Source organism: Pteropus medius, unplaced genomic scaffold, assembly GCF_902729225.1.
Source record: "Pteropus medius unplaced genomic scaffold, Ma_sr-lr_union100, whole genome shotgun sequence".
Taxonomy (NCBI): Eukaryota; Metazoa; Chordata; class Mammalia; order Chiroptera; family Pteropodidae; genus Pteropus; species Pteropus medius.
Genome location: NW_024347014.1, coordinates 1 through 11,027, shown reverse-complemented (window position 1 = coordinate 11,027; position 11,027 = coordinate 1). Strand labels below are relative to the sequence as shown.

At 37.6% G+C, this 11,027-nt stretch overlaps 1 pseudogene; it reads right to left on the bottom strand.

The window, feature by feature from the left end:
- Positions 1 to 284: 284 nt before the first annotated feature.
- LOC120614144 (olfactory receptor-like protein OLF4) lies at positions 285 to 1,288 on the bottom strand (annotated as a pseudogene).
- Between the last annotated feature and the right edge of the window lie 9,739 nt (positions 1,289 to 11,027).

Below are 11,027 nucleotides of genomic sequence, written 5' to 3'. Positions count from 1 at the left end.
GCAAAGAAGTGGTAGAGCAGACAATGACTCCAAGGCCCTTTTCCAACAGCAAAGAGGCACAGGGCAGAAGAAATTATTTTTAAGATTCGTATGCCTACACATAATAATTCGGCTTTTCCAAATATATTTGGTTCAAATTTGGGAAAAATTTTGTGAGACTGGGAAAATGGCCAAAATGGGAAATATATATATACACAATTATAAAATAAACAATTACTTACATTGTATAGAGAAGGTGAATAAAATAAATGGAAATTCCAGCAAATAAATAAAGGAGGCATATTCTATTTCCACAATTTTCTGGTTCTAAGGCTTTTAGCTCTCCAAACACGGAAATTCTTCAGCCCCAAAACAGATGTCCCTTTTATAGCTGCCATCCCACAGAATGTTTTCAAAGCCCCCTTTATGTCTTTGTTCCTGAGACTGTAGATGAAGGGGTTCAGCATGGGTGTGACCACGGTGTATATCACCGAGGCCACTGCACTTGAGTGTGTGCTGTGGCATCACTGAGGTACACTGCTAGACCTGTACAATAAAATAAGAAGACAACAGAGAGGTGAGACGCACAGGTAGAAAATGCTTTATACTTCCCCTGAGCTGATGGGATTCCACGTATGCAGGAAACAATCTTAGAGTAAGAGTAAAGGATCCCAGCAAAAGGAAAGACAGCCAGCAGCACGGCTGACAAATACTTCGCCAGGTTATTAAGAAAAGTGTCAGAACAGGCAAGTTGGATCATCTGATTGAGTTCACAGATAAAGTGGGGGATTTTCAAGACTGTAGAGAAAGACAGTTGCAAAACCATTAAGCATTCTAACAGTGAATTCAGGGCACTCATGATCCAGGACACCAGAAGCAGCACTCCACAGAGCCTGGAGTTCATGATGACCGTGTAGTGCAGGGGGTGACAAATGGCCACAAAGCGGTCATAGGCCATCACAGTCAGGAGGAAGTCATCCAACACTCCAAAGAGCTGGGAAAAAAAAATCTGTGTGATGCAGCCTCCATAGGTTATGACTTGGCTCTGTGTCTGGATGTTCACCAGCATCTTTGGGATGGTGGTAGAGGTGAAACAGATATCTATCATGGAGAGGTTTGAGAGGAAGAAGTACATGGGTGTGTGGACGTGGGAGTCTGAGCTTACGGCCAGGATGATGAGCAGATTTCCTAACATGGTGATCAGGTACATGGAGAGGAAGAAGCCAAATATGAGAGGCTGCTGTTTCGGTTCATCTGAAAATCCCAGAAGAAGAAATTCTGAAATTCGTGTACCATTCCCTAGATCCATGTGGTAGAGTCGATAACTAAAAATTAAAAAAAAAATAACATGATTAATTTTTACACATGAGTATTACTAACATGTGAAATGCTACCATTTATATTTTAACTGTAAAATGTACAGATGACATATATATGCTTTTGTAGAGATCTGACCCCCTTTAAGTAAGGTCATGTGATATCTCTAATTAGGAATTTATGTCCCACTCTTAGCAATTTGTCAAATAAATCATTTTTATATCGATTTAATGAGAATTTTTTTTATACATTGAGGAATAAATGCTGAGTCCTGGTCATTTTCTAGGTAAAGAGTACACAGTACTGAAAAACAGAAGTCCCTATAATCCAAGGAAGGAGACAGAATATAAGGAAGTGAAAAATCATACACGATGTTAGATGGTACATTTGCTTTGATAAAAAAAAAAAAGTAGGTATATAAGAGTGTAGATGTGCATGTTATTTTTAATGGAATTGAGAAAGACTTGAAAATAAGGTGCTATTTGAATAGAGACCTTAAGGGAGACACTGAAAGACAGGATGATTTTTGGGAAGTGTGTAGCCGCCTGTGTGGGAAAGAGCCAGTACAAAGGTCCTGATGTTAGCCCTTGTCTCAAGTAATCAAGACTCAAAAGGAAGCCGTGTGGTGAGGGGAATGAGCAAGAGGGAGATGATAGGGATGCTGTCAGAGAATGTGGAGGAATGAGCTGGCCTGTCTGCTACAGATGAAACTTCAAGACACAGGGACTCGCTCAATCACATGCTGTCCTTAACTTTATTTTCTTTGCAAGGAATCTTGTGAAAAGAAGTGATGCCTTCTTTATTTCCATCTGTTGATTGACATTCTGTATCTGTATTTTAAAGAACACATATCAGAGTATATAAGCTAGGTACCCCTGCCCCGAGAGTGGAGAAATGCTCATGTACTTCACACTCACAGACACACATACTATGTCCTCCTGGGGTCATGTTAATACCAGCTTCTACTCACTCCCAGACACAATATGAGGAAAGAAATAACACAGGGCAACATAATATCAGATTATCTTGTCCCTATAGGTTATAGAAATAGTTCCAAAGTCCTCTTGATAAGCTCACAATTTGACATGTAAAACTGGGGCTCCATTTTCATATATCTATTTTCTTCCCTGTATATTAAAAATCAGTTCAATAAACAGAGATAAAAAGATGAAAGATAGACAGACAGACAGAGACAATGACAGAGACAGAGACAGATCTAATCAGTTCAGATGGTCTCTGAGAAATTGTAATGAGGAGAAAGCATCCTTGGTTTTGGTAACATGCCAACCACAGTTCTTTTGCCTTCTGCCCAGAATTATCAATAAGGGAGCAAATAACTATTTATTCAAAATATAAAAGAGCAATATCTTTATGGCATCAAGATATCTTACAGATCAAATACTTTACTAAAAAAATTGCAAAGAATAAACTTACAATTTTCAAAAGGAAATGAGACACAGCTGGACATTCTAAATGTTAATATCCTCACCCAAATAGTGCAGGCAGTGGTATCAATTTAGAGTGGTGACAGATTTGAACAATATATGTAACATGCTTAGCAAACTGAGATGAGATGAGGCTGATTATTTTTTTTCTGCATCTAATGTCTCCCTTGCTTCCTCAACTCTAGATCCCCAATTGCACAGCCATATTTCAGTTTGTCGCCATTTCTCCCATCTTTTAAGGGCCAGATACCCTCTAGACAGATAATCACATTGATCCATGGAGATCTCTGTATATTGAAAACTGTTCATAAGACTCTTGTATTAAACTCCATCCCGGTGACTCCACAATGCATATAGAAGCCAAATTTTGTAGCTTCAAACATAAGGCTCAAGTCTTGTGACCTTTCCACCCACTTCACCCACATAGAGCCCTGCCCGCCCGTGCTCACACTAATCTCCCAAATGATGAACTTGACTCCCAGCTTCACCTGACGCCACAGCTATAAGCTCAGAGCCTTTACACACACGCTTCCCTCTGCTCAGAGTCTCCTCACGAGACATTTTCGAACTTTTCACTCCCTCTCCATCCTCCAAACTCCATATATTCTCAGATTGCCTACATCCTCTTCTTTATGAGTCTTCTCTTTTTCTGAACATAATCACAGGAAAAGGATACTTTCTCATCAAGTTAATTACGTATTAAGATGCCTATGGGGTAATTTTTATTTAGTTCCATGTCTTCTCTGCCTGCTGCACAGTGAGTGAGGTGAGGCATGCAGCATGTTATACACATCACCACCTTCACACCAAACTTAGCTGAGTTGAGAACAGTAGCTGAATAAATAAGCATTCCATGGAGGGATGAGAGAACATTCTCACAGAAATTGTTGATGATGAGAGAAGGAAAAGAAGGAGGCAACACTGACCTAGGTGTGGAGGACATGGCAGAGGAATGTTTTCCATATTCCGTATCAGGACCCTGTAGGGTGGCAGACGATGGTTTGTAAGAATTAAGTGGAATAGAATCAAGAAGTCATGAGAAAATATGAGAGTGCATCATATACAGAGTACATACATAACCGTTTCATGGTTCTCTTGGTCAGTCATGTGTGTGTGTGTGTGTGTGTGTGTGTGTGTGTGTGTGTGTGTGTGTGTTGCTGTGTTTGTGTGCAGGCATGCTGGATCACAACATAAAAAGAATGTCTTACTTTGAGATAAAATTTAAAAAACCTCTGGAATCCACTGCAATAAGTACAAAATAGTTTTAAAAGACCACTTCCTGCAAAAGGGGGAAAAGCAACAAGAATGAGGAGCCCACAGAGAGTCAGGTGCAGAGAGAAGAGGCAGCCGGCGTGGGTGCTGCAGTTGCCTCAGACTCCAGGGACCTCACACTGACTGGACCTTTACCACCCCACTGGCCTCAGCATGGTGTCCACCTCAGCCCTGATCTAATTATTATTTCTGCACTTATTCCACATTTATTTGACCAATTTTCTTTATATGGCCCAGGAGTGGATGAGCCTGGCCCTTTTCTCACTTTTCTTTCTGGAATTCTTTCCTTTGTTATTTTTGAGCTTTGAGTTTTGACCTCTTTGTAACAAATCTGATGGGTATACTAGCCCTGGTTCTGTTCCTTGTCCAACATGAAAAGGCCTCCCCAGACATATTCTATAAAATCCTGCTTTAGCTACAACTATTGATGCCCTTTCTTCATACATTTGTCACTAAGGAGATGATGTCATATTGCACTCATTTCACTGTACTGGGCCTTCTCCTTCATAATGTGATATTTAATGAGTAAGGACCTCACTTATTTTGCTTACCTATCTGGTTTCATAATATGTGCATTTATACAGAACAAATGTTAAGGAATGGGAAAATATGACCAAATTAAAATAGTGGATTTTAGGAACTGTATTGTCAATTTAATTTATATGTAAGACTAATTCTAAAAGAAAAGATAAAATACAATAATTTAATCACATTGATATTGGTTTCTAATTCCAGATAATTGGCAAAGACTTAGAAAGAAAAATAAAAAAATGTACTTTTGAAAAGCTGTGGAGGAAGAATTATCTACTGTTCTAATTGTATCTATATAAACATAAATAGATTCAGATATCCTTAGGAAAGGATAGATGTGATCATTAATGAATGCAAAAGAATGCTCATCAAAAGATGGGTGAGGACATTTAAGTTTCTTTGTGTAAAAATAATGAGGGGGACACAATATGACAGACTGTTAGAATTGAACAAAAAATTATAATTTTCATACTTTCTCCCAGTACATCTCTCTATATATGATGGAATTCAATGCCAAACAGCTAAGTTGGTAGAAAAAACTCCAATTTAACAGATTAAATAAATTAATTAGTCTACCTAGAAAGCAAACGTGGCCATCTCTGGGCTCTGAGTGAGGCTGGATAGGCTCTCAGAAGACCTCAGGTAGAAGTTCTCAGGTTCCATCCTCTCTGACCCATCCCTGAAATACCTGCTGGGATCTCAGACTCATCTGAATGGGGCCTCTGAAAAGAAAACTCCGTGTGGAACTCTGAATGCCTCCCCGGATGGTTTATCATGAAGACTGAAGCTCTGTCCCCAGGCAAGGCAGCAGAACAAAGTAAAGCATTGGTTCCACTCGGACTTAGGAATCCAAAATAACGAATAGGTCCTGTAAAGCCCAGGCTTGCACATGCAGAGCGGAGATCGTTTCTGCTTCATTTATCTGCTCATTACACTGTTTCCAATGTTATTTCCACCCCTGAGCCTAGATTTCCCTGTGAGACACTTGTCTGGAAATTTTTCCTGCTGATTCTCTGTTCCCAAGAGACCGGGTGAGAAGTGAAGTGAATCCTGGTTTCGTACTCCTTCCCCATGACTCTCTTGCCTGCCAGATGTCTCACCTCCCAGAACCTTATCAAAACCTTGAATAAAGTTCTCTCAAAAGCCTAGACTGAGGATACTGTCTGTATTAGATCCCAGGGTCTTCAAAGAATTGGCATGCGGTGGGACACAAACCCTGATAGGTAAAGAAAATTGCCGTTTCCCTCTTCGTCAACAGGAAAACTCTGTGACTTTCATGTAAACTTTGGACACTACACACCTTGGCTACATGAAACTTTACCAAATTAATGAAGAATGTTATACTTATATCAGATGTTAAGAGTTGTCCTTTAGTCCCACATTATAAAAGTTTTGATAATTATAAGAAACATATTTACATAATTTGGTACCATATAATCTGAGCTTTTACCTTAAGGCTTTGTCAAATTTCAATTTTATAAAAGTCCATCCCATGGAGTTGTTCTATTTTGAACTGTATCTCACATTGCAGAAATGAAGCTTGAAAAATTTTAGTGATCTGCCCGAAGTTATAATCAAAATAAGGAATAGGTGCTAATTAGAAGCTGTCACAAGGCTTCCAGTTTTTAATCTCTGGGCCAGTGGTTCCCAGCCAGAGGTGATGTTGCCCCTGAGCTATTAGGCAATGTCTGAAGGGAGGCTGCTAAAAACTTACAACATCAAATACAAATAATTATGTCAAATGGAGAAGGTGAGAAGAGCCAGTCTGGACTGGCACTTCTCCAACTCTAATGTGCATGTGAATCAAGCAGGATTGTAGTTCAAGTGCAAATACTAATTCAGCAGGTCCTGTTGGTCCCAGGGACTCTGCATTTCACACAAGCTCCAGGAAGATGCTGATCCTGCAGGTCCTGGTCTGAGGACACTGTGAGTAGTAAAGCTGAGGACTTCTGGTCTTGTAAGTTGTACATCATCTTTACCCAAAATCGTGTTTGCATTAAATTTTGGTTGAAATGTGTGCCATCATGCACCATCAAACAAAGGGGATAAATTCTGAGAAACATAGGGTAGGTTAGGTAGCATAGAGTGCTCTTACACAAACCTAAATGGTTAGGCTACTATACACCTAGGCTATGTGGTATAGCCTTGCTCTGTAGGGGAAGAAAAAATTTCTTTCTACCCTTCTGGGTTCTTTGGTGACACTTCTTTGTAACAATGACAAATTAATAGAAGAAAATTAGTAAAGTTTAATAACATGTATTTCTTCTGTGTACATGGAAGAGATCAAGGATAACTGAGTAATTACCAAGACTGGCCTGAGCTACCATGTTAACTAAAATCTTTAGCTAAAGATAGAAGGTGCTGGGTTTGGGTGTAGTAAGTTATGGGTTATCAGGAAAAGCCCAGTGAATGAGGTAAGGGTGTTATGCAGATATAAGTCATCATCTTCTTCATTGATGAACTTCTAGAGAAAAAGTCCCCCCCTTTTCCTGGTACAACCTGGGAGACACCCTTACAATTGGAGCTTTTCCTTAATATGTAAATATTCCTTACAAAGTGTAACTTGTACTTGGAATTCAGAGCTTCTCCCATGTCTGCTGTTTCTTAAAACTCACCAGCCTAAAGAAAATTGTTTTACCATATTGATATATTTTGGGGTGACAAATTCTGTTCCCTTACAGTTCCTAGGTTAGAGACCTATATAATGTGTCATTATACTGTACACTGCAGGAAATTGTACCATAATGACAGTTTGTGTAATGCTTCATGTTCGGATGTTACCATGGCTATGAAGTCTTAGGCGATAGGAATTTTTCAGCAACATTACAATCTGTCATATATTTTAAAAATTTTCTTTGTTATAATTTTTTTAAGTTTTATTTATTTATTTATTTATATTTGTTGCTTTTAGGTTTATATCCCACATATAAGTGATATGCGATTTTCAACTTTTTCTGTCTGGCTTATGTCGCTTAGCATGATTGTCTTGAGGTCCTTCCACGTTGTCGGAAATGGTAGTATTTCCTCTGCTTTTGTGGCTGAGTAATATTCCATTGTATATATATACCACAGCTTCCTTATCCAGTCATCTATCATAGGACACTTTGGTTGCTTCCACGTCCTGGCCACTGTGAACAATGCTGCTATGAATATCGGTGTGCAAGTATCTTTTTGGATATGAGTTTTCAAGTCTTTGGGGTAAATACCAAGTAGAGAGATTGCTGGCTCATATGGTAGATCAATTCTTAGTTTTTTGAGGAACTTCCATACTGTTTTCTATAGTGGCTGTACCAATTTGCAGTCCCACCAGCAGTGTATGAGGGTTCCATTTTCTCCGCATTCTCTCCAACATTTGCTACTACTTGTCCTGTTGATTATAGCTATTCTAACAGGTGTGAGATTGTATCTCATTGTGGATTTGATTTGCATTTCCCTGATAGCTAGTGATGTTGAGCATCTTTTCATATATTTGCTGGCCATTTGTATGTCCTCTAGGGAGAAGTGTCTATTCAAATCCTCTGTCCATCTTTTGATTGGATCCTTTGTTTTTTTGTTGTTGTTATTGAGTTGAATGAGTTCTTTGTATATTTTGGATATTAGTCCCTTACTGGAGGCATTGCTTGCAAATATATTTTCCCATTCTGATGGTTTTCTCTTTACCTTGTTGATGGTTTCTTTTGCTGAGCAGAAGCTTTTTAATTTGATGTAGTTGCATTCATGTATTTTTTTCTTTTACTTCCCTTGCCTTTGAGGTCAAATTCATAAAATCCTCTTTAAGTCCAAGATTCTTAGTTTAGTGGCAATAGTGGAAAACCTTACCTTGTTCTTGATCTTAGAGTGAAGGTTTTCATTTTTTCACCATTAGGTATAATGTCAGCTGAGTGTTTGTCATATATGGTCTTTATTATGTTAACATACTTTTCTTCTATACTGATTTTGTTAAGTGTTTTGATCATAAATGGATGCTGTATCTTGTCGAAGGCTTTTTCTGCATCTATTGATATAACCATATGATTCTTATTTGTTAATTTGTTTAGTTAGTGTATCACATTAATTAATTTGTGTATACTGAACCATCATTGTGCCCCTGGGATGAAGCCCACTTGATCGTGGTGTATAATCTTTTTAATATGTTCCTGTATTCTGTTTGATAGTATCTTATTTAGGATTTTTGCATCTGTGTTCATGAGACATATTGGTGTGCAGTTTTCTTTTTTTGTATTATCTTTACCAGGTTTCGATATCAGAGTAATATTGGCCTCATAAAATGTGTTGGGAAGTATTGGCTCCTGTTCGATTTTTTGGAAGAGTTTGAGGAGAATAGGTATTAAATCTTTTTTGAATGTTTGGTAAAATTCACTGGTGAAGCCATCCATCTGGTCCTGCACTTTCACTTTTTGGTATGTTTTTTATGATTCTTTCAATTTCCATACTGCTGATCGGTCTATTTAGATTTTCCAGTTTTTCTTGATTCAGTCTCAGAAGGTTGTATTTTTCTAAGTACTGGTCCATTTCTTCTAGGTTATTAATTTTGATGTCATATACTTTTTCATAGCATTCTTGCATGATCCTTTGTATTTCTGTGATGTCAGTCGTAATTTCCCCTTTCATCCCTGATTTTTTGTGTGTCCTTTCTCTTTTTTCTTTAGTGAGTCTAGCCAAGGATTTGTCAATTTTATCAACCTTCTCAAAGGACCAGCTCTTTGTTGCATTTATTTTTTTCTATCTTTTTGTTTTGTTTTGTTTTCAATTTCTTTTATTTCTGCTCTTATTTTGATTATTTCTCTCCTGCTGACTTTAGGTTTCATTTGTTCTTACTTTTCTAGTTTTTTAAGATGAAGTGTTAGGTTATTTATTTCGGTTTCATTCTTGCTTTTGGAGATAGACCTGTAATGATATGAACTTTCCTCTTATGACCGCTTTTGCGGTGTCTCAAAAGTTTTGATATGTTGTACTATCATTATCATTCGTTTCTCTCTGTCTCTTGATCTCTCTTTTTATTTCTTCTCTGACCCAATCATTCTTCGGTAGCATGTTGTTTAATCTCCATGTATTTGTGGTTCTTCCTGATTTCTTTTGCAGTTAATTTCTAGTTTCAAAGCATTCTGATCAGAGAATATGGTTGGTTTTATTTCAATCTTCTTATATTTGTTGTGGCTATCCCTGTGTCCCAGTCTGTGGTCGATTTGAGAATGTTTCATGTGCACTAGAGAAGTATGTATAAACAGCTATTTTGAGATGGAAGGCTCTGTAAATGTCAGTTATGTCCAGTTGCTGTAAAGTGTCATTTAAGGATGTTATTTCCTTATTGATTTTCTGTTTGGATGATCTGTCTATATCAGACAGTGGGGTATTTAGGTCCCCTACTATGATGGTGTTTTGCTCTGTTTCTCTCTTTAGTTCTGTTAGTAATTTCTTTAAATATTTCGGGGCTTCCTGATTGGGAGCAAAGATATTAATAAGTGTTATGTCTTCTTGGTGAGTGATTCCCTTTACCATTTTGAAGTGTCCTTCCATATCTTTCTTTACCTTTTTTATTTTGAAATTTATTTCACCTGATATTAGCATTGCTACTCCTACTTTTCTCTGAATGCCTTTTGCTTGAAATATCATTTTCTACCCTTTCCCTTTGAGTCTATATTTGTCTTTGGAGCTGAGATGTGTCTCCTGGAGGCAACATATGTTGGGTTTTGTTTTTTGATTCATTCTGCTACTCTGTACCTTAGTATTGGTGAGTTCAGTCCATTTACATTTAAGATGATTATTGAAATATGAGGTCTTCTTATAGCCATTTTATCTTTTGCTTTCTGGTAGCTTAGTGTTTCCATTGCTTCGTCGTCTTCGTGTTTCTACTTTCTGTATTTTTATTGGCTTGTGGGTTTTGCCTCTGGTTCTTTTTTTATGTTATATACTTTAGTTTTGAATCTTTGGCATGTTTTTACCATTACGATTATAAAAAGGATAGTTATATATATACAGCTGTCCATTTTCTTCAGTGCGTTTCTTATCGCCATTCCCCTTTGCGAGTTTGGATCTTTGAATCCTTTTTTCCGTCATTGTAGTGTTAGTTCGTCCCTATGTACTCTGAATGTTCATTACTATCTTGTTACATTTCTCTTCTTATTTAAGCTATAATGCCCTGTTCTTAGTAAAGGTTGCACTCCTCTGCTTCTAGTTGCCTGACAGTCACTTTACTCCTAATTATGTATTGTTTTGTTTTGTTTTGTTATTTTGTTTTAGGAGAACTGACCTCTTTCAGTATTTCTCGTAGTGCAGGCCTCATAGTGGAGAATTCTCTCAATTTTTATATATCTGGAAAGGTCTTAATTTCTTCTTCATATCTAAAGGAGAGCTTAGCTGGATACATTATTCTACACTAGTAGTTCCTTTTACTTAATGGTTTAAATATTTGATTCCATTCTTTTCTGGCTGTCAGGTTTGTGCTATGAAGTCTGATGATAATCTAATGGCTTTTCCTTTATA